The 25,148-nt window shown below is 41.9% G+C and overlaps 12 non-coding genes across 12 annotated transcripts; all 12 read right to left on the reverse strand.

The window, feature by feature from the left end:
• Positions 1–2,844: 2,844 nt before the first annotated feature.
• Positions 2,845–2,926, reverse strand: TRNAS-AGA (transfer RNA serine (anticodon AGA)). The gene has a single exon. It is a non-coding gene; the product is annotated as a tRNA-Ser (tRNA).
• Positions 2,927–3,221: 295 nt separating this feature from the next.
• TRNAH-GUG (transfer RNA histidin (anticodon GUG)) lies at positions 3,222–3,293 on the reverse strand. Its single transcript has one exon. It is a non-coding gene; the product is annotated as a tRNA-His (tRNA).
• A 1,286-nt stretch (positions 3,294–4,579) lies between these two features.
• TRNAS-AGA (transfer RNA serine (anticodon AGA)) lies at positions 4,580–4,661 on the reverse strand. The gene has a single exon. It is a non-coding gene; the product is annotated as a tRNA-Ser (tRNA).
• Positions 4,662–6,298: 1,637 nt separating this feature from the next.
• TRNAS-AGA (transfer RNA serine (anticodon AGA)) lies at positions 6,299–6,380 on the reverse strand. The gene has a single exon. It is a non-coding gene; the product is annotated as a tRNA-Ser (tRNA).
• A 272-nt stretch (positions 6,381–6,652) lies between these two features.
• TRNAH-GUG (transfer RNA histidin (anticodon GUG)) lies at positions 6,653–6,724 on the reverse strand. The gene has a single exon. It is a non-coding gene; the product is annotated as a tRNA-His (tRNA).
• A 1,286-nt stretch (positions 6,725–8,010) lies between these two features.
• Positions 8,011–8,092, reverse strand: TRNAS-AGA (transfer RNA serine (anticodon AGA)). The gene has a single exon. It is a non-coding gene; the product is annotated as a tRNA-Ser (tRNA).
• A 295-nt stretch (positions 8,093–8,387) lies between these two features.
• TRNAY-GUA (transfer RNA tyrosine (anticodon GUA)) lies at positions 8,388–8,459 on the reverse strand. The gene has a single exon. It is a non-coding gene; the product is annotated as a tRNA-Tyr (tRNA).
• Positions 8,460–17,249: 8,790 nt separating this feature from the next.
• On the reverse strand, positions 17,250–17,331 carry TRNAS-AGA (transfer RNA serine (anticodon AGA)). Its single transcript has one exon. It is a non-coding gene; the product is annotated as a tRNA-Ser (tRNA).
• A 2,850-nt stretch (positions 17,332–20,181) lies between these two features.
• TRNAS-AGA (transfer RNA serine (anticodon AGA)) lies at positions 20,182–20,263 on the reverse strand. The gene has a single exon. It is a non-coding gene; the product is annotated as a tRNA-Ser (tRNA).
• A 1,653-nt stretch (positions 20,264–21,916) lies between these two features.
• TRNAS-AGA (transfer RNA serine (anticodon AGA)) lies at positions 21,917–21,998 on the reverse strand. Its single transcript has one exon. It is a non-coding gene; the product is annotated as a tRNA-Ser (tRNA).
• A 295-nt stretch (positions 21,999–22,293) lies between these two features.
• TRNAH-GUG (transfer RNA histidin (anticodon GUG)) lies at positions 22,294–22,365 on the reverse strand. The gene has a single exon. It is a non-coding gene; the product is annotated as a tRNA-His (tRNA).
• Positions 22,366–23,640: 1,275 nt separating this feature from the next.
• On the reverse strand, positions 23,641–23,722 carry TRNAS-AGA (transfer RNA serine (anticodon AGA)). Its single transcript has one exon. It is a non-coding gene; the product is annotated as a tRNA-Ser (tRNA).
• Positions 23,723–25,148: the final 1,426 nt, after the last annotated feature.

A 25,148-nucleotide genomic window follows, 5' to 3' on the forward strand; every position in this document is an offset into this window, starting at 1 on the left:
TAAGTTTTGTGCAAATAATCTGTATGAAAGTTTTCAAGGTGTCCCACAGCAAATTCCTGGTATTCTGCAATGCACTTTTTTAAAATAATGTATTTTTCAGCAGGCACATTCTCTCCTAAAAACAAAAATTGCATGAGTATATCTCTAGTTTGGAAAAGGATAGGCTTTCATGCATACTCTCATGTGGCACTCAAGTTTTTGGGACCCTATTGCACTCTGTTTTCGTGCTGCTTTTAGTCTATGGCCCATATTACAGAAGTCTACCATCTTTGAGTATTTGAGGCTCCTTTGTAAGTGCTTTATCTTTTTTACTTGAAGAGCTATATAATAAAGGGGTCAGGGAAAGATTGCATTTATGGAAGATAAAAGAAGGCACACTTGTCTCACCAAATGCCGTAGAGAAACCTGATGTTTTACTCATGTTATCCTTAGTTTGTTTTTGTTAGACCTTGCATTCTTAAGGTGGCCTCAACCCTACCTTATTGCTTTTCACCTACGCATTTTGCTGTATCTTTTTGTTGGCCTTAGGACTCTGATCACTTTATTGCTACTAATCAGTGCTGAAGTGAACGTGCTTCTTCCCTAATCATGGGTGTAATTGGAGTATACCTGACTGACAGATTTCATTGACTTGAAAGCCCCTTGTAAAGTGGTATACCATATACCCAGGAACTGATTGTGCCGCCCAAAAAAGTATCATTTCAAACCTGTCTCAAGCCTGCTACTGCAGTGCCTGTGCTGCAGTGTACTGCCACTTCGACTTGCCATTTAAAACTACTTGCCAAGCCTTAAACTCCAATTTTATTACATATAATTAACCAAAAGGTAGGCCCTAGGTAGTCCTAGGGGCATCATGCTATGTAAGTAAAAGGTAAGACATGTACTGTGGTAGTTTGCATGTCCTGGTAGTACAAAACAGTCTATTACATTTTTCACTACTGTGAGGTCTGCCCCTCTCGTAGGTTAGCATTGGGTATTCCCTTATACTTTTTGGGGGGTAATTCCATATCAGAGAGGAGAAGCTTTATTTATTTATTGATAAATCCTATTTACTGGTGAGGTTGGATTTAACTTTACTACTTTATAAATGCCATTTTTAGAGAGTGAGCATTTCTCTGCACTTACTGCTCTATTTGCCTGAAAACCTGTCTCCAATTGACGTCTGGATTGGGCTGCGAGACAGCTACATTTGTGCATTCCCTCTAGACAGCCACAATACAGGTCACTCAACTGCAACTGCATTCATCTGCATTCTGATTGGCATGGGGGAGAGCTCCATTCCCCCATCGCAAATAGGTTCAAGAACGATAATTTATGTCAGTAGGTACAATATAGCTACATCTTATAATCATGTGTGTTAAAATAATTTGTCGTTAGATCGTTTAAATATTTTAAATGATCTGTTTTTAATAGACATTTTACAAAAACAACTGGTACATTTTGTAATTCTGTAAAAGAAAAACCCAACTGCCGTGACATTGCCAACCACAATGCCATGACTCGGATTCGAACCGAGGTTGCTGCGGCCACAACGCAGACTACTAACCACTATACGATCACGGCGAGCTACTTGGGCTCAATAACATACAGTGACATGGAGAATTTATAATTCGGTACACTCAGGGAACTCCTGTGATAGGCTGAATGTGTTAATTGCTTCCTCATTCCTTATACAAAGGCTTTGTCTCCTCAGTGGTTGATAGGCTGAAACTGTTTCCTGGCCGCCTGCTTGTGAACTGCCAGGAGTCAAAGATCACACATACACTTGTGGGCCTGTGATGGGATACCAATGCAGAGAAACACACCTGGCGCAGATCTTCTATACTGTCTAGTAGACCTGCATCTCCCCTGTACCTCCTCAAGCCATCTGTATGTGGAGCAAGAAAGAGTTAAGGAGCGGTCCATCTACACTTTTATAGGGAGGATGCTGCCATGAGCTCCTCCCAGCTAATCACACAAACAGCAGTAAAGCAAGATAACTACACAGTTAGGGGGGACTGCATGGTTAGGTTTTTGAGGAATTATTGAAACTGACCTCAGTGACCCATGATCAGAGCTGTGGCTAATGACTGCATGCCTAATTATGATGAAGCAAGCACCATGGCTCGTAGGGGCCCCACAACACGCTTTTCTTAGCTCAATTAAAGTATAAACCTCTGCCATATATGAGTGGTAAAGGCTTGTTAATTTGGTTGCTTTTCCAATTCACGTCTGACAACAAGATGAAGGAACATTGGGGCATCAGAAGCTTTGGAAAGTAGCCACCAACCTCAGAGAAAGAGAGAAAGAGGGAAAAGGCAGTATGAGGTGTGGAGAAAACAGCAGCAGGTACAAGGAGCTCAAATGAGAATAATGGCGCCTAAATAGAGCACGTAAAGGAACAGTTACAAATCTAAGAAAAAGGAAATAAAGACTAGGAAAAAAACACGGAAAGAGCCTGTAGATAAAATTCTCTTCCTGGGACAACAGGCTAAGAGAAATTACACAGGGAGCAGTTAAGCTTGTAACACGGGGAGAATAGAAAAGAAAATGCAGTTTTATGAAGTGTGTTGCCTATTCCAGCAAGCACTTTTGTTTTATTTTTCTATTTGCTTCTTTTATTGGTAAAGTAAGTTTCAAGTGCATGAATGGTATGACTGAGAGAGCCAGGGTATAATAATTTGAAGTGTTTGCACCAGCGCTAATGTAGGACGAGAGTTATAGCAAAGATATGAAAGGGGTAGCGATAATAAATATGTGAAAGGGCAATAGTGACACCAAAATAAGCCACCTATTTATAAAACTGACATGGAAGAAATTCTAAAGGTTAGCTTCTGAAATTGTAGCCGATGTTAAAAAGTTTCTCGTTGTTGGCAGGATTCGAACCTGCGCGGGGAGACCCCAATGGATTTCTAGTCCATCGCCTTAACCACTCGGCCACAACAACTGACTGTAAGTTTTGTGCAAATAATCTGCATGAAAGTTTTCAAGGTGTGCCACAGCAAATTCCTGATATCCTGCAATGCACTTTTTAAAAATAATGTTTTTTTCAGCAGGCACATTCTCTCCTAAAAACAAAAATAAGGCTACATTTTATAATCATGTGTGTTTAAATAATTTGTCGTTAGATCGTTTAAATATTTTAAAGGATCTGTTTTTAATAGACATTTTACAAAAACAACTGGTACATTTGGTAATTCTGTAAAAGAAAAACCCAACTGCCATGACATTGCCAACCACAATGCCGTGACTCGGATTCGAACCGAGGTTGCTGCGGCCACAACGCAGAGTACTAACCATTATACGATCACGGCAAGCTACTTGGGCTCAATAGCATACAGTGACATGGAGAATTTATAATTCGGAACACTCAGGGAACTCCTGTGTTAGGCTGAATGTGTTCATTGCTTCCTCATTGCTTATACAAAGGCTTTGTCTCCTCAGTGGTTGATAGGCTGAAACCGTTTCCTGGCCGCCTGCTTGTGAACTGCCAGAAGTCAAAGATCACACATACACTTGTGGGCCTGTGATGGGACACCAATGCAGAGAAACACACCTGGCGCAGATCTTCTATTCTGTCTATTAGACCTGCATCTCCCCTGTACCTCCTCAAGCCATCTGTATGTGAAGCAAGAAAAAGTTAAGGAGCGGTCCATCTACACTTTTATAGGGAGGATGCTGCCGTGAGCTCCTCCCAGCTAATCACACAAACAGCAGTAAAGCAAGATAACTACACAGTTAGGGGGGACTGCATGGATAGGTTTTTGAGGAATTATTGAAACTGACCTCAGTGACCCATGATCAGAGCTGTGGCTAATGACTGCGTGCCCAATTATGATGAAGCAAGCACCATGGCTCGTAGGGGCCCCACAACACGCTTTTCTTAGCTCATTGAATTAAAGTATAAACCTCTGACATGTATGAGTGGTAAAGGCTTGTTAATTTGGTTGCTTTTCCAATTCACGTCTGACAACAAGATGAAGGAACATTGGGGCATCAGAAGCTATGGAAAGTAGCCACCAACCTCAGAGAAAGAGAGAAAGAGGGAAAAGGCAGTATGAGGTGTGGAGAAAACAGCAGCAGGTACAAGGATCTCAAATGAGATTAATGGCGCCTAAATAGAGCACGTAAAGGAACAGTTACAAATCTAAGAAAAGGGAAAGAAAGACTAGGAAAAAAACACGGAAAGAGCCTGTAGATAAAATTCTCTTCCTGGGACAGCAGGCTAAGAGAAATTACACAGGGAGCAGTTAAGCTTGTAACACGGGGAGAATAGAAAAGAAAATGCAGTTTTATGAAGTGTGTTTGCCTAATCCAGCAAGCACTTTTGTTTTATTTTTCTATTTGCTTCTTTTATTGGTAAAGTAAGTTTCAAGTGCATGAATGGTATGACTGAGAGAGCCAGGGTATAATAATTTGAAGTGTTTGCACCAGCGCTAATGTAGGACGAGAGTTATAGCAAAGATATGAAAGGGGTAGCGATAATAAATATGTGAAAGGGCAATAGTGACCCCAAAATAAGCCACCTATTTATAAAACTGACATGGAAGAAATTCTAAAGGTTAACTTTTGAAATTGTAGCCGATGTTAAAAAGTTTCTCGTTGTTGGCAGGATTCGAACCTGCGCGGGGAGACCCCAATGGATTTCTAGTCCATCGCCTTAACCACTCTGGCACAACAACTGACTGTAAGTTTTGTGCAAATAATCTGCATGAAAGTTTTCAAGGTGTGCCACAGCAAATTCCTGATATCCTGCAATGCACTTTTTAAAAATAATGTTTTTTTCAGCAGGCACATTCTCTCCTAAAAACAAAAATAAGGCTACATCTTATAATCATGTGTGTTTAAATAATTCGTCGTTAAATCGTTTAAATATTTTAAAGGATCTGTTTTTAATAGACATTTTACAAAAACAACTGGTACATTTGGTAATTCTGTAAAAGAAAAACCCAACTGTCGTGACATTGCCAACCACAATGCCGTGACTAGGATTCGAACCGAGGTTGCTGCAGCCACAACGCAGAGTACTAACCACTATACGATCACGGCGAGCTACTTGGGCTCAATAACATACAGTGACATGGAGAATTTATAATTCGAAACACTCAGGGAACTCCAGTGATAGGCTGAATGTGTTCATTCCTTATACAAAGGCTTTGTCTCCTCAGTGGTTGATAGGCTGAAACCGTTTCCTGGTTGCCTGCTTGTGAACTGCCAGAAGTCAAAGATCACACATACACTTGTTGGCCTGTGATGGGACACCAATGCAGAGAAACACACCTGGCGCAGATCTTCTATTCTGTCTATTAGACCTGCATCTCCCCTGTACCTCCTCAAGCCATCTGTATGTGAAGCAAGAAAAAGTTAAGGAGCGGTCCATCTACACTTTTATAGGGAGGATGCTGCCGTGAGCTCCTCCCAGCTAATCACACAAACAGCAGTAAAGCAAGATAACTACACAGTTAGGGGGGACTGCATGGTTAGGTTTTTGAGGAATCATTGAAACTGACCTCAGTGACCCATGATCAGAGCTGTGGCTAATGACTGCGTGCCTAATTATGATGAAGCAAGCACCATGGCTCGTAGGGGCCCCACAACACGCTTTTCTTAGCTCAATTAAAGTATAAACCTCTGCCATATATGAGTGGTAAAGGCTTGTTAATTTGGTTGCTTTTCCAAATCACGTCTGACAACAAGATGAAGGAACATTGGGGCATCAGAAGCTTTGGAAAGTAGCCACCAACCTCAGAGAAAGAGAGAAAGAGGGAAAAGGCAGTATGAGGTGTGGAGAAAACAGCAGCAGGTACAAGGAGCTCAAATGAGATTAATGGCGCCTAAATAGAGCACGTAAAGGAACAGTTACAAATCTAAGAAAAAGGAAAGAAAGACTAGGAAAAAAACACGGAAAGAGCCTGTAGATAAAATTCTCTTCCTGGGACAGCAGGCTAAGAGAAATTACACAGGGAGCAGTTAAGCTTGTAACACGGGGAGAATAGAAAAGAAAATGCAGTTTTATGAAGTGTGTTGCCTAATCCAGCAAGCACTTTTGTTTTATTTTTATTTTTGCTTCTTTTATTGGTAAAGTAAGTTTCAAGTGCATGAATGGTATGACTGAGAGAGCCAGGGTATAATAATTTGAAGTGTTTGCACCAGCGCTAATGTAGGACGAGAGTTATAGCAAAGATATGAAAGGGGTAGCGATAATAAATATGTGAAAGGGCAATAGTGACACCAAAATAAGGCACCTCTTTATAAAACTGACATGGAAGAAATTCTAAAGGTTAGCTTCTGAAATTGTAGCCGATGTTAAAAAGTTTCTCATTGTTGGCAGGATTCGAACCTGCGCGGGGGGACCCCAATGGATTTCTAGTCCATCGCCTTAACTACTCGGCCACAACAACTGACTGCAAGTTTTGTGCAAATAATCTGTATGAAAGTTTTCAAGGTGTCCCACAGAAAATTCCTGATATCCTGCAATGCACTTTTTAAAAATAATGTTTTTTTCAGCAGGCACATTCTCTCCTAAAAACAAAAATAAGGCTACATCTTATAATCATGTGTGTTTAAATAATTTGTCGTTAGATCGTTTAAATATTTTAAAGGATCTGTTTTTAATAGACATTTTACAAAAACAACTGGTACATTTGGTAATTCTGTAAAAGAAAAACCCAACTGCCGTGACTCGGATTCGAACCGAGGTTGCTGCGGCCACAACGCAGAGTACTAACCACTATACGATCATGGCGAGCTACTTGGGCTCAATAACATACAGTGACATGGAGAATTTATAATTCGGAACACTCAGGGAACTCCTGTGATAGGCTGAATGTGTTCATTGCTTCCTCATTGCTTATACAAAGGCTTTGTCTCCTCAGTGGTTGATAGGCTGAAACCGTTTCCTGGCCGCCTGCTTGTGAACTGCCAGAAGTCAAAGATCACACATACACTTGTGGGCATGTGATGGGACACCAAAGCAGAGAAACACACCTGGCGCAGATCTTCTATTCTGTCTATTAGACCTGCATCTCCCCTGTACCTCCTCAAGCCATCTGTATGTGAAGCAAGAAAAAGTTAAGGAGCGGTCCATCTACACTTTTATAGGGAGGATGCTGCCGTGAGCTCCTCCCAGCTAATCACACAAACAGCAGTAAAGCAAGATAACTACACAGTTAGGGGGGACTGCATGGATAGGTTTTTGAGGAATTATTGAAACTGACCTCAGTGACCCATGATCAGAGCTGTGGCTAATGACTGCGTGCCCAATTATGATGAAGCAAGCACCATGGCTCGTAGGGGCCCCACAACACGCTTTTCTTAGCTCATTGAATTAAAGTATAAACCTCTGCCATGTATGAGTGGTAAAGGCTTGTTAATTTGGTTGCTTTTCCAATTCACGTCTGACAACAAGATGAAGGAACATTGGGGCATCAGAAGCTTTGGAAAGTAGCCACCAACCTCAGAGAAAGAGAGAAAGAGGGAAAAGGCAGTATGAGGTGTGGAGAAAACAGCAGCAGGTACAAGGAGCTCAAATGAGAATAATGGCGCCTAAATAGAGCACGTAAAGGAACAGTTACAAATCTAAGAAAAGGGAAAGAAATACTAGGAAAAAAACACGGAAAGAGCCTGTAGATAAAATTCTCTTCCTGGGACAGCAGGCTAAGAGAAATTACACAGGGAGCAGTTAAGCTTGTAACACGGGGAGAATAGAAAAGAAAATGCAGTTTTATGAAGTGTGTTTGCCTAATCCAGCAAGCACTTTTGTTTTATTTTTCTATTTGCTTCTTTTATTGGTAAAGTAAGTTTCAAGTGCATGAATGGTATGACTGAGAGAGCCAGGGTATAATAATTTGAAGTGTTTGCACCAGCGCTAATGTAGGACGAGAGTTATAGCAAAGATATGAAAGGGGTAGCGATAATAAATATGTGAAAGGGCAATAGTGACACCAAAATAAGCCACCTATTTATAAAACTGACATGGAAGAAATTCTAAAGGTTAACTTCTGAAATTGTAGCCGATGTTAAAAAGTTCCTCGTTGTTGGCAGGATTCGAACCTGCGCGGGGAGACCCCAATGGATTTCTAGTCCATCGCCTTAACCACTCGGCCACAACAACTGACTGTAAGTTTTGTGCAAATAATCTGCATGAAAGTTTTCAAGGTGTGCCACAGCAAATTCCTGATATCCTGCAATGCACTTTTTAAAAATAATGTTTTTTTCAGCAGGCACATTCTCTCCTAAAAACAAAAATAAGGCTACATCTTATAATCATGTGTGTTTAAATAATTTGTCGTTAAATCGTTTAAATATTTTAAAGGATCTGTTTTTAATAGACATTTTACAAAAACAACTGGTACATTTGGTAATTCTGTAAAAGAAAAACCCAACTGCCGTGACATTGCCAACCACAATGCCGTGACTCGGATTCGAACCGAGGTTGCTGCAGCTACAACGCAGAGTACTAACCACTATACGATCACGGCGAGCTACTTGGGCTCAATAACATACAGTGACATGGAGAATTTATAATTCGAAACACTCAGGGAACTCCAGTGATAGGCTGAATGTGTTCATTGCTTCCTCATTCCTTATACAAAGGCTTTGTCTCCTCAGTGGTTGATAGGCTGAAACCGTTTCCTGGTTGCCTGCTTGTGAACTGCCAGAAGTCAAAGATCACACATACACTTGTTGGCCTGTGATGGGACACCAATGCAGAGAAACACACCTGGCGCAGATCTTCTATTCTGTCTATTAGACCTGCATCTCCCCTGTACCTCCTCAAGCCATCTCTATGTGAAGCAAGAAAAAGTTAAGGAGCGGTCCATCTATACTTTTATAGGGAGGATGCTGCCGTGAGCTCCTCCCAGCTAATCACACAAACAGCAGTAAAGCAAGATAACTACACAGTTAGGGGGGACTGCATGGTTAGGTTTTTGAGGAATTATTGAAACTGACCTCAGTGACCCATGATCAGAGCTGTGGCTAATGAGTGCTTGCCCAATTATGATGAAGCAAGCACCATGGCTCGTAGGGGCCCCACAACACGCTTTTCTTAGCTCATTGAATTAAAGTATAAACCTCTGCCATGTATGAGTGGTAAAGGCTTGTTAATTTGGTTGCTTTTCCAATTCACGTCTGACAACAAGATGAAGGAACATTGGGGCATCAGAAGCTTTGGAAAGTAGCCACCAATGAGGTTCCGTGACGATTTAACCCGTGTTTGTAACATAGTCGCAAATACATAATTTTGGTATCAATGAACCGCAAATGATCCATTTAGTATATCCTGGTGTTTTCGCTATGCTACGAGCAAGAGCACTCCTGTTACAAACACATTTCTGTTCTACCCGTGGCATCCATCTTAGAACAAGGAAGCCATTTTGTATTCCTTGCCCTCACATAGTCAATGGACACGCAATGACCTCTTTTTCATTTAAGGACACGTAGGTTTAAGCCGGCAATTCACCTTGCTAGTGACACGTGCACCTTAGGCCAGCAACGCTGTGGCAGCATGACTCGGCAAGAGCTGCCTCCCCAGCCTGAGGCCAGTCCTGCTATACTGGTTCTCGTGTTCGTTGGTCTGATCATGATTAGGCGGCCGAAGCTGGTAGCCGTGCCCATTTACGACCCACAAACATCTCTTATCCTACTTTTCTATCTTCTGCACCTGGCTCTGCTCCTTTCCTTCTGGGCCTTTATTAGGGGGAGGTAACGAAATTTACGATGAGGCGGTCCGGGTCTTGAATGAGAAGTTGACATGGGATTATGATGGAATAGTGGGAACCCCTCGTTCGTAATGTTTTGACATCAGATATTGATGACGATTCCTGTGCAACGCCAAATATTTATTGTTTAAGATACAAAGGTTTTGGAATGTGCTAACATGTAAAGAAATTTGCCTGAAGCCCAATATTCAGTATATAAGGAACAACCCTCTTTGTACAAATTGAACAGGCTCCTAGATACTGCCCATGTGTAGTTTCTGTGACTTCTGTGTCCCTGCAGTAATAAACCTTTGGTCTTTGACGCCACCATCGAGAAGCCCGTGTTTCTGTTTGTTTGTGCACCGAGACAGGTTGAACTCCGGGGTCTTCGGGTGTTGTCCCTGACACCTCTGGACAGAACCAAAAAGTCCAGAACTCCAATTGGCGCCCAACGTGGGGCGACGTCATTCGGTACCGGTCCAAAAGCCTGAAGAGTTCGAGAAGCTTCGTGTGAAGATTTCAGAGGGAGGCGCCCCACTTCATCGATCCCGGCATATCGCAAAAGTGGCCCGACGTTCTCTTCCACGAGGGTTCCCGTTCAGACGGCTGCAGTGGTTCGTTGCCTTGACCGTCGCCCTGTCTTGGACCCGAGGTGCAGTCCTTAGTACGGCGAGACGTGACGGGTTTCTCCTTGGTGACGTCTTCAGTGCCTCAGTTAAGTATTAAGTGGTTGATAGTTGGTTACTTCGTAAGGGTTGTTTCTGTTTTGCTAATCCTTTTAGTTCTTGGTTTGGTTCGGTTTTATAAGATTGTCGCTGGTTATTCTGGTTACGATAATCATTCAGTTCAGTTCGGGTATCGATACGTTTGTCAGTTCTGGTAGGCCTAAGTTCTTGGTTCAAGTGCGCACCTTTCTTTAATTTGTGTTTCGTCTGTTTTGTGTTCCGGGTTATAAAATGGTAAGTCGGAAAAATTTTATGTTGTCTTGTTTTAGTTGCAACAGTGATTCCCAGTTGGAGGACTCGTGTTTGGTTCCTCCGATTGGAACTCCCCTTTATGATCTATATTGCAAATTTGGTGTGGGCCCTATCTCTTATAACGAGGTATGGATCCACTACACAGAGAAAGATGGTGTCCTTAGTTGGCCACTGCATGGTAGTTTCGAACCTCAAGTTCTTGATAATTTAGAAACGAAATTGTTCAAGAAGAAAGCCCGGCCGGCAATGTTTGATTCTTTCCGTTATTGGCGAAAAGAATCTAAACAGAGAGAAATTAAAAAGTTGAAAAAAGAACAGAAAGAACAAGAGTTGACTTTAGAACAGTCTGCTAAGCAGCTGCAACTCAACGAGTCTGAGAAAGCGATGGAGGTGGCCAATAGAGAGCATAATTTAGCAATAGACAAGTGCTATCCTGCTTTGCCATCAAGTACAGCTAAGATAGTAGAGGACCCTGAAAAGGATCCCCTGTTATCTTACTTGTTACGATCACCCCCACCGTATGCACAGGGTGCTACGGCTCCACCTATACCGAATGTTCAATTACCGGTTGCTGGACAACCTGGTGTTCCCGTTCCTCTGAATCAAGTTCCTGTACCTCCTGTGGTCAATATTAATGTTCCTTCGGCACCCCCTCTTTCAGGGTTGCCGGCTTCTTTACCTATACCTGTATCGCTCACACCTGCTAGTTCACAAGCTGTTTTGCCCGCTACTCCTACTGTTTCTAATCTATCTGTTCCGACTGCTACTCTATTTACTGCTTCTGCTAATATTATGACTCCACTTTCTGTTCGTCGAAGAATCACTGATTCTGTCTCTAACATTCTATCTCCCTTCTATAAAACTCTGATTAAGACTCCTACCTCTGACTCTGTGCAGAGACGTAGTCAGCTTCCCAGTACTGAAGAAAGAGGGATATTAGATTCCACTGCTCTTAGATGGATTTCGAAAGTTGGAAGATATAATGTACAAGATGTATTAGATACGTTTATGCAATGGAATGAACCGACACAACGATATGTGTTCGATGAAATGTGTTTCCTTCTACGTGAGGAATTGGAAGAGGATGACCCTGAATCAAATCTAGAAGAATTAATTAATGTTCAGAAAGAGTTTGCTGCAGGTATGATAGTTGGACAAAATATAAAAGAAGCGATGGAACTGATTTTAAGTTATAGGATTGACCCATCCCTTCGTTCTCCGAGGGAGTCAGAGAAACGTAGTACGAAACAAAATCGTCAATATCCAATGAGAGAGGTTCCACCAATTTGGCGTGAAGCTGTGCAAGCTAATGTAAACCTTGGTATTGCAGCCGCTCCGGCCCAATTCCAGAGAGTATGGATACATATTCCATGGAAGCGAGCTGAAGTATTAGCAGTGAAACAGGCCTTGCCAGATCCGCGTAAAAATCCTGCAGGGTATTACAAAGAGTTGGCTCAGACAGTTGACGCTTGTGTATTAAATCTAGCTGACATAGATCTGCTATTTGGTAATGTAGTACCGCAACCAATTTGGGCTAAAATTCGTAAAGAGAATCATCCAGTTGCCCTAGGTGGTGATTGGGCAGCTATAATTGCAGCGGATGGTCAACAAATAGGTGGTTCTAAACCTGAACCCTTAATTGCTAATTTGCCCGGTAGAATAATCGACTTAATGAAGACCCTAAAGCCAGCATTACGCGTTAACTGGGACAAATTGTCCGCGTGCAAACAAAAGAAAGACGAAAGCGTCTCCGACTTTTTCACAAGATTCGAGGAGACTTTCGTGGATCACAGTGGTCAGGATATGAGCACAGAAGGAGGCCAGAGATTATTTGTTGATAAATTTGTGCACAATCTGTTGCCAGAACTTAGTGGTAAATTAAAGAATTCTGAAAGTGCGTGGGCTGTCTCTACGACTGCGCAAATACTTGCTACTGCCCAGTACTATGAAAATAGGGACAAAGAGGAGAAAGAAAAATCAGATAAAAAGACGAAAGAGTTAAAACTAAAGTTCTTTTACAGCAAGCATATCCGCCTCGCACCAATCAGACCAATACACAGCAAGGGTCATATCAAAGAACGGAGTATAATTCTCAGAGGCCACAGTACCAATGGAATCAGTGTGCTTATTGCAAAATGGAAGGCCATTATAAGACTGAGTGTCCGGTACGGGCACAAAATAATACTGCGGTAGCTCAGAGAGGTCGTGGTGGTTATATGCAGAACTCTAGAGGTCGAGGAAGAGGTGCTATGCCTCCACAGACAAGTGATCGCCCTTCTAATTATTTCGACCAACGAAATGGACAATCTGCCCAACAGAATAGGTCTCAACAGTATCATGTTGAAGATTACTATGAAGCTAGTGAGGAAGGTCAGCCAAGGGAGTACTAGGACAGCCATGGACAAAGAGAGGGAGTAGTATCAGTTCCAGTAGATCAGAGTGGGCCTTATGTCGCAGTAGCAACATCAGGTATAGTCGAACCTTTTCTGTTGGATACTGGTGCAGCAAAAAGTTCTATCATACATGCGAAACTCCCTGGCGCACCTTTGTCTGGCTCAACAAACATTTCAGTAGGTTTTTCAGGCGCCCCTGTTCACAACCCTGTTTCTGGTCCTTTGTCTATTTCTGTTGGACCCCGACAATTGAAAGCACCCCTGATTTTGACGACAGGTTGTAATGAAAATCTGCTTGGTTTAGACTTGTTAAAACGCCTATATGCAACATTGTACTGCTCTCCAGAAGGAGTACGTCTTACGTTGGGTAAAAGAATCATCTCTCCAATGTACTTGTCGATGGATGCACTCCCACCAGAGCTGCATTCACTCCCTGATACTCTTTGGGCGACTGGTCCTAATGATGTAGGTCTTTTAGAAATTCCACCATATGTAGTAACTTTGAAAGCGAATGTAAAATTTCCACGAATTCCACAATACAGAATATCTAGTGAAGGTGAGCGTGCGCTCCTACTGATAGTACAAGATCTGATCAAGAAAGGCGTTATAGAAGAAACTAGAGGTAATGTCTGCAATAGTCCTGTACTGCCCATTCTGAAACGAACTGACCCAACAAAACCTCCAGTATATAGATTTGTAATTGATCTTAGAGAGGTTAATAAAATTGTGATTCCACAGTTTCCTGTGGTTCCAGACATTACTGCATTGTTAACGTTAATTCCTGCTACAGCAGCATGGTTTTCGGTTATCGACTTGAAAAATGCCTTTTTCAGCATTCCGATAGCCGAGGAAAGCAGAGATATCTTCGGTTTCTCTCTAGGAGGACGAAGCTTCAGGTTTAAACGCGCTCCACAAGGTTATTGTGAAAGCCCATCCATCTACAGTCAAGCATTAAAAAGCCAGTTAGACTCATTTGTACTTCCTCCTGGTTCTGCTTTAATACAATATGTCGATGATGTTCTAGTGGCTGCCGATGACAAGGAAACTTGCAAAACAGCTACAATTTCTTTATTGCATCATTTGTCAAACTTGAATCACAAGGTGTCACCTTCAAAAATGCAATACTGTTGCCAAGAAGTGACCTACCTAGGTCATCTCTTGTCAAAGGAGGGAAGGAAGTTGACCCCAGAGAGAATAAAAGCAATTACACAGATGAATGTTCCTAGCACGCAGAGAGAAGTACGTACCTTTTTAGGTATTACCTCATATTGTAGGCAATGGATCCCAAATTTTTCTCTTTTGGCGAAACCGTTGGTAGCTTTGACTGGGAAAAATGTTCCGAGTCCAGTGCCATGGTCTGCCGAATGCCAGGAGAGTTTTTCTGAGTTACGAAATGCACTGTGTTCAGCTCCTGTATTGGGTACACCCGATTACAGTAAACCATTCACGCTCTATGTCCATGAGAGAGAAGGTTGCGCGTTGAGTGTTTTGACACAGAAATTTGGTGATAAACAACGCCCTTGTGCGTATTTTTCATCAACATTAGATCCGGTAGCTAGAGCGTTGCCTAGTTGCTTGAGAGCTACAGCCGCAGCTGCAGCCTCCATTCGACAATCTGCTGGTTTGGTAATGAACAACATGCTAGTGGTTATGGTTCCTCATGCTGTGGATACACTCATGAATCGAACCAAGACGCAACACCTTACCAGTGCTAGATTATCAGGTTACGAACTGACATTGTTAGCGAGTCATATTCAGATCAAAAGATGCAATGTATTGAATCCAGCAACATTGTTGCCGACTAGCCAAGAGTCGAGTGATTCCGAACCACAAGACTGTTGTTTTAAAACTGAGGAAGAAACAAAAGGACGAATTGATTTAAAAGACACTCCATTATCAGATCCAGATGGCACGTTGTATGTTGACGGGTCTTGCTTCAAATTGGAGAATGGTGATGTGACTGCTGCCTATGCAGTAACGACTTTGAGTACGATTGTGGAGACTGCGAGAGTGAGTCAGAATTCTGCCCAGGCTGCAGAATTGATCGCGCTAACAAGAGCGTGCGTTTTAGCTAAGGGAAAGAGAGTGAATGTGTTCACAGATAGTCAGTACGCATTCGGCGTGGCCCATAGTTTTGGCCGTTTGTGGAAAGAGAGAGGTTTCATTACGTCCCATGGGACTAAGATTCAACATGGCCAGCTAGTTAATGACTTGTTGGAATCTCTAACCTTGCCGACTGAAGTTGCGATTGTGAAATGCAGTGCTCATAAAGCAATCACGGATGATGTTGGTCGTGGGAATGCTTTTGCTGATGAGACTGCAAAACAGACAGCTAGAAATATGATGAGTAGAATGTATGTTGCAACGTCTGCAAGATGGATTTCTGAGTCTGGAATGTGTGAAGACACAGTGGAAAGCGTGAAAGAAATTCAGAAAGAGGCGACTGAGGAGGAAAAGCGTGCATGGAAAGAGAGCACGGGTAAATTGGACTCGAGTGGGTGTTGGGTTGACTTGTCGGAACAACAGCGTTGGATGTTGCCTGATGCGTATGTGCTTGCAGTAGTAACGATGGCACATGGAGCAGCGCACATCAGTTCCAAAGGGATTTGTAAAATGTTGGCTCCAGTTTGGAAGAATGATGGGATTAGTAAGTGTGCAGAGAGAGTGGTGAGAAATTGTATGGTATGCTTGATGCATAATCCTGGCAAGGGAATCCCCACACCTGCAGGTCACTTCGCTCCTCCTTCCTGCCCCTTTGAAGTGATCCAGCTAGACTTTATTCACATGGATCGTTGTAATAATCTAAAGTACGTCCTAGTGGTAGTTTGTGCGTTCTCCAGATGGATCGAAGCATACCCGCTAAAGGACAATACTGCTTTGTCCACTGCCAAAATCCTCCTTAAAGAATACTTCCCAGATTCGGAATGCCACGGATTGTATGGTCAGATAACGGAAGTGAGTTCGTAGGGAAAGTTATGCAGAGTGTATGTGCCGGCCTAGGGATTAGACAAAAGTTCCACAGTGCGAATCATCCCCAGTCCGCGGGTTTAGTTGAGGGTTACAATGGCACCCTTGAACTGAAACTTGCTAAGATACAAGCATCCACGAATTTGCCCTGGCCAGATGCACTGCCTTTGGCGTTGTTATCAACAAGAGCAACTGTACATTCTAGAGTAGGGCTTAGTCCATATGAAATAATTTTTGGTCGTCCTGCAAATGTTTGGGGGGTACCTAGACCGAAAGAATTTAAGCAGCTGGAATACCCAATGTTAATTGATTATCTTTTCGACTTGACTGCTAAATTGAGCCTTATTCACCAACAGGTTTTCGATGCATTGCCAAAGCCACCGGAGAGTCCAGGTCATCAGCTGAAACCTGGGGATCAAGTAGTCATTAGAAATTTTGCAAGAACGAAAAATCTTCAGCCCAGATTCATCGGCCCTTTCCAAGTCTTATTGGCAACGAGAACTGCTATTCGTGTGGCCGGACGGAAGAACTGGATCCATACGACACATGTCAAACGTGTGCCTCTGCCACTTCCTTACGACAACTGGGTAAAGAAAGGAATCGGTGCCTCTGAAACAGAACAAGTCCCCAGGTTCATACCTTTCAGTGATGCAGAACTGATCACTGATACATCAAACTCTGACTCTAGTATGAGGTGTGGAGAAAACAGCAGCAGGTACAAGGAGCTCAAATGAGATTAATGGCGCCTAAATAGAGCACATAAAGGAACAGTTACAAATCTAAGAAAAGGGAAAGAAAGACTAGGAAAAAAACACGGAAAGAGCCTGTAGATAAAATTCTCTTCCTGGGACAGCAGGCTAAGAGAAATTACACAGGGTGCAGTTAAGCTTGTAACACGGGGAGAATAGAAAAGAAAATGCAGTTTTATGAAGTGTGTTTGCCTAATCCAGCAAGCACTTTTATTTTATTTTTCTATTTGCTTCTTTTATTGGTAAAGTAAGTTTCAAGTTCATGAATGGTATGACTGAGAGAGCCAGGGTATAATAATTTGAAGTGTTTGCACCAGCGCTAATGTAGGACGAGAGTTATAGCAAAGATATGAAAGGGGTAGCGATAATAAATATGTGAAAGGGCAATAGTGACACCAAAATAAGCCACCTATTTATAAAACTGACATGGAAGAAATTCTAAAGGTTAACTTCTGAAATTGTAGCCGATGTTAAAAAGTTTCTCGTTGTTGGCAAGACTCGAACCTGTGCGGGGAGACCCCAATGGATTTCTAGTCCATCGCCTTAACCACTCGGCCACAACAACTGACTGTAAGTTTTGTGCAAATAATCTGTATGAAAGTTTTCAAGGTGTCCCACAGCAAATTCCTGGTATTCTGCAATGCACTTTTTTAAAATAATGTATTTTTCAGCAGGCACATTCTCTCCTAAAAACAAAAATTGCATGAGTATATCTCTAGTTTGGAAAAGGATAGGCTTTCATGCATACTCTCATGTGGCACTCAAGTTTTTGGGACCCTATTGCACTCTGTTTTCGTGCTGCTTTTAGTCTATGGCCCATATTACAGAAGTCTACCATCTTTGAGTATTTGAGGCTCCTTTGTAAGTGCTTTATCTTTTTTACTTGAAGAGCTATATAATAAAGGGGTCAGGGAAAGATTGCATTTATGGAAGATAAAAGAAGGCACACTTGTCTCACCAAATGCCGTAGAGAAACCTGATGTTTTACTCATGTTATCCTTAGTTTGTTTTTGTTAGACCTTGCATTCTTAAGGTGGCCTCAACCCTACCTTATTGCTTTTCACCTACGCATTTTGCTGTATCTTTTTGTTGGCCTTAGGACTCTGATCACTTTATTGCTACTAATCAGTGCTGAAGTGAACGTGCTTCTTCCCTAATCATGGGTGTAATTGGAGTATACCTGACTGACAGATTTCATTGACTTGAAAGCCCCTTGTAAAGTGGTATACCATATACCCAGGAACTGATTGTGCCGCCCAAAAAAGTATCATTTCAAACCTGTCTCAAGCCTGCTACTGCAGTGCCTGTGCTGCAGTGTACTGCCACTTCGACTTGCCATTTAAAACTACTTGCCAAGCCTTAAACTCCAATTGTATTACATATAATTAACCAAAAGGTAGGCCCTAGGTAGTCCTAGGGGCATCATGCCATGTAAGTAAAAGGTAAGACATGTACTGTGGTAGTTTGCATGTCCTGGTAGTACAAAACAGTCTATTACATTTTTCACTACTGTGAGGTCTGCCCCTCTCGTAGGTTAGCATTGGGTATTCCCTTATACTTTTTGGGGGGTAATTCCATATCAGAGAGGAGAAGCTTTATTTATTTATTGATAAATCCTATTTACTGGTGAGGTTGGATTTAACTTTACTACTTTATAAATGCCATTTTTAGAGAGTGAGCATTTCTCTGCACTTACTGCTCTATTTGCCTGAAAACCTGTCTCCAATTGACGTCTGGATTGGGCTGCGAGACAGCTACATTTGTGCATTCCCTCTAGACAGCCACAATACAGGTCACTCAACTGCAACTGCATTCATCTGCATTCTGATTGGCATGGGGGAGAGCTCCATTCCCCCACCGCAAATAGGTTCAAGAACGATAATTTATGTCAGTAGGTACAATATAGCTACATCTTATAATCATGTGTGTTAAAATAATTTGTCGTTAGATCGTTTAAATATTTTAAATGATCTGTTTTTAATAGACATTTTACAAAAACAACTGGTACATTTTGTAATTCTGTAAAAGAAAAACCCAACTGCCGTGACATTGCCAACCACAATGCCATGACTCGGATTCGAACCGAGGTTGCTGCGGCCACAACGCAGACTACTAACCACTATACGATCACGGCGAGCTACTTGGGCTCAATAACATACAGTGACATGGAGAATTTATAATTCGGTACACTCAGGGAACTCCTGTGATAGGCTGAATGTGTTAATTGCTTCCTCATTCCTTATACAAAGGCTTTGTCTCCTCAGTGGTTGATAGGCTGAAACTGTTTCCTGGCCGCCTGCTTGTGAACTGCCAGGAGTCAAAGATCACACATACACTTGTGGGCCTGTGATGGGATACCAATGCAGAGAAACACACCTGGCGCAGATCTTCTATACTGTCTAGTAGACCTGCATCTCCCCTGTACCTCCTCAAGCCATCTGTATGTGAAGCAAGAAAGAGTTAAGGAGCGGTCCATCTACACTTTTATAGGGAGGATGCTGCCATGAGCTCCTCCCAGCTAATCACACAAACAGCAGTAAAGCAAGATAACTACACAGTTAGGGGGGACTGCATGGTTAGGTTTTTGAGGAATTATTGAAACTGACCTCAGTGACCCATGATCAGAGCTGTGGCTAATGACTGCTTGCCCAATTATGATGAAGCAAGCACCATGGCTCGTAGGGGCCCCACAACACGCTTTTCTTAGCTCAATTAAAGTATAAACCTCTGCCATATATGAGTGGTAAAGGCTTGTTAATTTGGTTGCTTTTCCAATTCACGTCTGACAACAAGATGAAGGAACATTGGGGCATCAGAAGCTTTGGAAAGTAGCCACCAACCTCAGAGAAAGAGAGAAAGAGGGAAAAGGCAGTATGAGGTGTGGAGAAAACAGCAGCAGGTACAAGGAGCTCAAATGACATTAATGGCGCCTAAATAGAGCACGTAAAGGAACAGTTACAAATCTAAGAAAAAGGAAATAAAGACTAGGAAAAAAACACGGAAAGAGCCTGTAGATAAAATTCTCTTCCTGGGACAACAGGCTAAGAGAAATTACACAGGGAGCAGTTAAGCTTGTAACACGGGGAGAATAGAAAAGAAAATGCAGTTTTATGAAGTGTGTTGCCTAATCCAGCAAGCACTTTTGTTTTATTTTTCTATTTGCTTCTTTTATTGGTAAAGTAAGTTTCAAGTGCATGAATGGTATGACTGAGAGAGCCAGGGTAAAATAATTTGAAGTGTTTGCACCAGCGCTAATGTAGGACGAGAGTTATAGCAAAGATATGGAAGGGGTAGCGATAATAAATATGTGAAAGGGCAATAGTGACACCAAAATAAGCCACCTATTTATAAAACTGACATGGAAGAAATTCTAAAGGTTAGCTTCTGAAATTGTAGCCGATGTTAAAAAGTTTCTCGTTGTTGGCAGGATTCGAACCTGCGCGGGGAGACCCCAATGGATTTCTAGTCCATCGCCTTAACCACTCGGCCACAACAACTGACTGTAAGTTTTGTGCAAATACTCTGCATGAAAGTTTTCAAGGTGTGCCACAGCAAATTCCTGATATCCTGCAATGCACTTTTTAAAAATAATGTTTTTTTCAGCAGGCACATTCTCTCCTAAAAACAAAAATAAGGCTACATCTTATAATCATGTGTGTTTAAATAATTTGTCGTTAGATCGTTTAAATATTTTAAAGGATCTGTTTTTAATAGACATTTTACAAAAACAACTGGTACATTTGGTAATTCTGTAAAAGAAAAACCCAACTGCCGTGACATTGCCAACCACAATGCCGTGATTCGGATTCGAACCGAGGTTGCTGCGGCCACAACGCAGAGTTCTAACCACTATACGATCACGGCAAGCTACTTGGGCTCAATAACATACAGTGACATGGAGAATTTATAATTCGGAACACTCAGGGAACTCCTGTGATAGGCTGAATGTGTTCATTGCTTCCTCATTGCTTATACAAAGGCTTTGTCTCCTCAGTGGTTGATAGGCTGAAACCGTTTCCTGGCCGCCTGCTTGTGAACTGCCAGAAGTCAAAGATCACACATACACTTGTGGGCCTGTGATGGGACACCAATGCAGAGAAACACACCTGGCGCAGATCTTCTAATCTGTCTATTAGACCTGCATCTCCCCTGTACCTCCTCAAGCCATCTGTATGTGAAGCAAGAAAAAGTTAAGGAGCGGTCCATCTACACTTTTATAGGGAGGATGCTGCCGTGAGCTCCTCCCAGCTAATCACACAAACAGCAGTAAAGCAAGATAACTACACAGTTAGGGGGGACTGCATGGATAGGTTTTTGAGGAATTATTGAAACTGACCTCAGTGACCCATGATCAGAGCTGTGGCTAATGACTGCGTGCCCAATTATGATGAAGCAAGCACCATGGCTCGTAGGGGCCCCACAACACGCTTTTCTTAGCTCATTGAATTAAAGTATAAACCTCTGACATGTATGAGTGGTAAAGGCTTGTTAATTTGGTTGCTTTTCCAATTCACGTCTGACAACAAGATGAAGGAACATCGGGGCATCAGAAGCTATGGAAAGGTGCCACCAACCTCAGAGAAAGAGAGAAAGAGGGAAAAGGCAGTATGAGGTGTGGAGAAAACAGCAGCAGGTACAAGGATCTCAAATGAGATTAATGGCGCCTAAATAGAGCACGTAAAGGAACAGTTACAAATCTAAGAAAAGGGAAAGAAAGACTAGGAAAAAAACACGGAAAGAGCCTGTAGATAAAATTCTCTTCCTGGGACAGCAGGCTAAGAGAAATTACACAGGGAGCAGTTAAGCTTGTAACACGGGGAGAATAGAAAAGAAAATGCAGTTTTATGAAGTGTGTTTGCCTAATCCAGCAAGCACTTTTGTTTTATTTTTCTATTTGCTTCTTTTATTGGTAAAGTAAGTTTCAAGTGCATGAATGGTATGACTGAGAGAGCCAGGGTATAATAATTTGAAGTGTTTGCACCAGCGCTAATGTAGGACGAGAGTTATAGCAAAGATATGAAAGGGGTAGCGATAATAAATATGTGAAAGGGCAATAGTGACCCCAAAATAAGCCACCTATTTATAAAACTGACATGGAAGAAATTCTAAAGGTTAACTTCTGAAATTGTAGCCGATGTTAAAAAGTTTCTCGTTGTTGGCAGGATTCGAACCTGCGCGGGGAGACCCCAATGGATTTCTAGTCCATCGCCTTAACCACTCGGCCACAACAACTGACTGTAAGTTTTGTGCAAATAATCTGCATGAAAGTTTTCAAGGTGTGCCACAGCAAATTCCTGATATCCTGCAATGCACTTTTTAAAAAGAATGTTTTTTTCAGCAGGCACATTCTCTCCTAAAAACAAAAATAAGGCTACATCTTATAATCATGTGTGTTTAAATAATTTGTCGTTAAATCGTTTAAATATTTTAAAGGATCTGTTTTTAATAGACATTTTACAAAAACAACTGGTACATTTGGTAATTCTGTAAAAGAAAAACCCAACTGCTGTGACATTGCCAACCACAATGCCGTGACTCGGATTCGAACCGAGGTTGCTGCGGCCACAACGCAGAGTACTAACCATTATACGATCACGGCAAGCTACTTGGGCTCAATAACATACAGTGACATGGAGAATTTATAATTCGAAACACTCAGGGAACTCCAGTGATAGGCTGAATGTGTTCATTCCTTATACAAAGGCTTTGTCTCCTCAGTGGTTGATAGGCTGAAACCGTTTCCTGGTTGCCTGCTTGTGAACTGCCAGAAGTCAAAGATCACACATACACTTGTTGGCCTGTGATGGGACACCAATGCAGAGAAACACACCTGGCGCAGATCTTCTATTCTGTCTATTAGACCTGCATCTCCCCTGTACCTCCTCAAGCCATCTGTATGTGAAGCAAGAAAAAGTTAAGGAGCGGTCCATCTATACTTTTATAGGGAGAATGCTGCCGTGAGCTCCTCCCAGCTAATCACACAAACAGCAGTAAAGCAAGATAACTATACAGTTAGGGGGGACTGCATGGTTAGGTTTTTGAGGAATTATTGAAACTGACCTCAGTGACCCATGATCAGAGCTGTGGCTAATGACTGCGCGCCCAATTATGATGAAGCAAGCACCATGGCTCGTAGGGGCCCCACAACACGCTTTTCTTAGCTCATTGAATTAAAGTATAAACCTCTGCCATGTATGAGTGGTAAAGGCTTGTTAATTTGGTTGCTTTTCCAATTCACGTCTGACAACAAGATGAAGGAACATTGGGGCATCAGAAGCTTTGGAAAGTAGCCACCAACCTCAGAGAAAGAGAGAAAGAGGGAAAAGGCAGTATGAGGTGTGGAGAAAACAGCAGCAGGTACAAGGAGCTCAAATGAGATTAATGGCGCCTAAATAGAGCACATAAAGGAACAGTTACAAATCTAAGAAAAGGGAAAGAAAGACTAGGAAAAAAACACGGAAAGAGCCTGTAGATAAAATTCTCTTCCTGGGACAGCAGGCTAAGAGAAATTACACAGGGAGCAGTTAAGCTTGTAACACGGGGAGAATAGAAAAGAAAATGCAGTTTTATGAAGTGTGTTTGCCTAATCCAGCAAGCACTTTTATTTTATTTTTCTATTTGCTTCTTTTATTGGTAAAGTAAGTTTCAAGTGCATGAATGGTATGACTGAGAGAGCCAGGGTATAATAATTTGAAGTGTTTGCACCAGCGCTAATGTAGGACGAGAGTTATAGCAAAGATATGAAAGGGGTAGCGATAATAAATATGTGAAAGGGCAATAGTGACACCAAAATAAGCCACCTATTTATAAAACTGACATGGAAGAAATTCTAAAGGTTAACTTCTGAAATTGTAGCCGATGTTAAAAAGTTTCTCGTTGTTGGCAGGATTCGAACCTGCGCGGGGAGACCCCAATGGATTTCTAGTCCATCGCCTTAACCACTCAGCCACAACAACTGACTGTAAGTTTTGTGCAAATAATCTGTATGAAAGTTTTCAAGGTGTCCCACAGCAAATTCCTGGTATTCTGCAATGCACTTTTTTAAAATAATGTATTTTTCAGCAGGCACATTCTCTCCTAAAAACTAAAATTGCATGAGTATATCTCTAGTTTGGAAAAGGATAGGCTTTCATGCATACTCTCATGTGGCACTCAAGTTTTTGGGACCCTATTGCACTCTGTTTTCGTGCTGCTTTTAGTCTATGGCCCATATTACAGAAGTCTACCATCTTTGAGTATTTGAGGCTCCTTTGTAAGTGCTTTATCTTTTTTACTTGAAGAGCTATATAATAAAGGGGTCAGGGAAAGATTGCATTTATGGAAGATAAAAGAAGGCACACTTGTCTCACCAAATGCCGTAGAGAAACCTGATGTTTTACTCATGTTATCCTTAGTTTGTTTTTGTTAGACCTTGCATTCTTAAGGTGGCCTCAACCCTACCTTATTGCTTTTCACCTACGCATTTTGCTGTATCTTTTTGTTGGCCTTAGGACTCTGATCACTTTATTGCTACTAATCAGTGCTGAAGTGAACGTGCTTCTTCCCTAATCATGTGTGTAATTGGAGTATACCTGACTGACAGATTTCATTGACTTGAAAGCCCCTTGTAAAGTGGTATACCATATACCCAGGAACTGATTGTGCCGCCCAAAAAAGTATCATTTCAAACCTGTCTCAAGCCTGCTACTGCAGTGCCTGTGCTGCAGTGTACTGCCACTTCGACTTGCCATTTAAAACTACTTGCCAAGCCTTAAACTCCAATTTTATTACATATAATTAACCAAAAGGTAGGCCCTAGGTAGTCCTAGGGGCATCATGCTATGTAAGTAAAAGGTAAGACATGTACTGTGGTAGTTTGCATGTCCTGGTAGTACAAAACAGTCTATTACATTTTTCACTACTTTGAGGTCTGCCCCTCTCGTAGGTTAGCATTGGGTATTCCCTTATACTTTTTGGGGGGTAATTCCATATCAGAGAGGAGAAGCTTTATTTATTTATTGATAAATCCTATTTACTGGTGAGGTTGGATTTAACTTTACTACTTTATAAATGCCATTTTTAGAGAGTGAGCATTTCTCTGCACTTACTGCTCTATTTGCCTGAAAACCTGTCTCCAATTGACGTCTGGATTGGGCTGCGAGACAGCTACATTTGTGCATTCCCTCTAGACAGCCACAATACAGGTCACTCAACTGCAACTGCATTCATCTACATTCTGATTGGCATGGGGGAGAGCTCCATTCCCCCACCGCAAATAGGTTCAAGAACGATAATTTATGTCAGTAGGTACAATATAGCTACATCTTATAATCATGTGTGTTAAAATAATTTGTCGTTAGATCGTTTAAATATTTTAAAGGATCTGTTTTTAATAGACATTTT

The sequence above is a fragment of the Lissotriton helveticus genome, chromosome 12 (assembly GCF_964261635.1).
Source record: "Lissotriton helveticus chromosome 12, aLisHel1.1, whole genome shotgun sequence".
NCBI classification, from domain to species: Eukaryota; Metazoa; Chordata; class Amphibia; order Caudata; family Salamandridae; genus Lissotriton; species Lissotriton helveticus.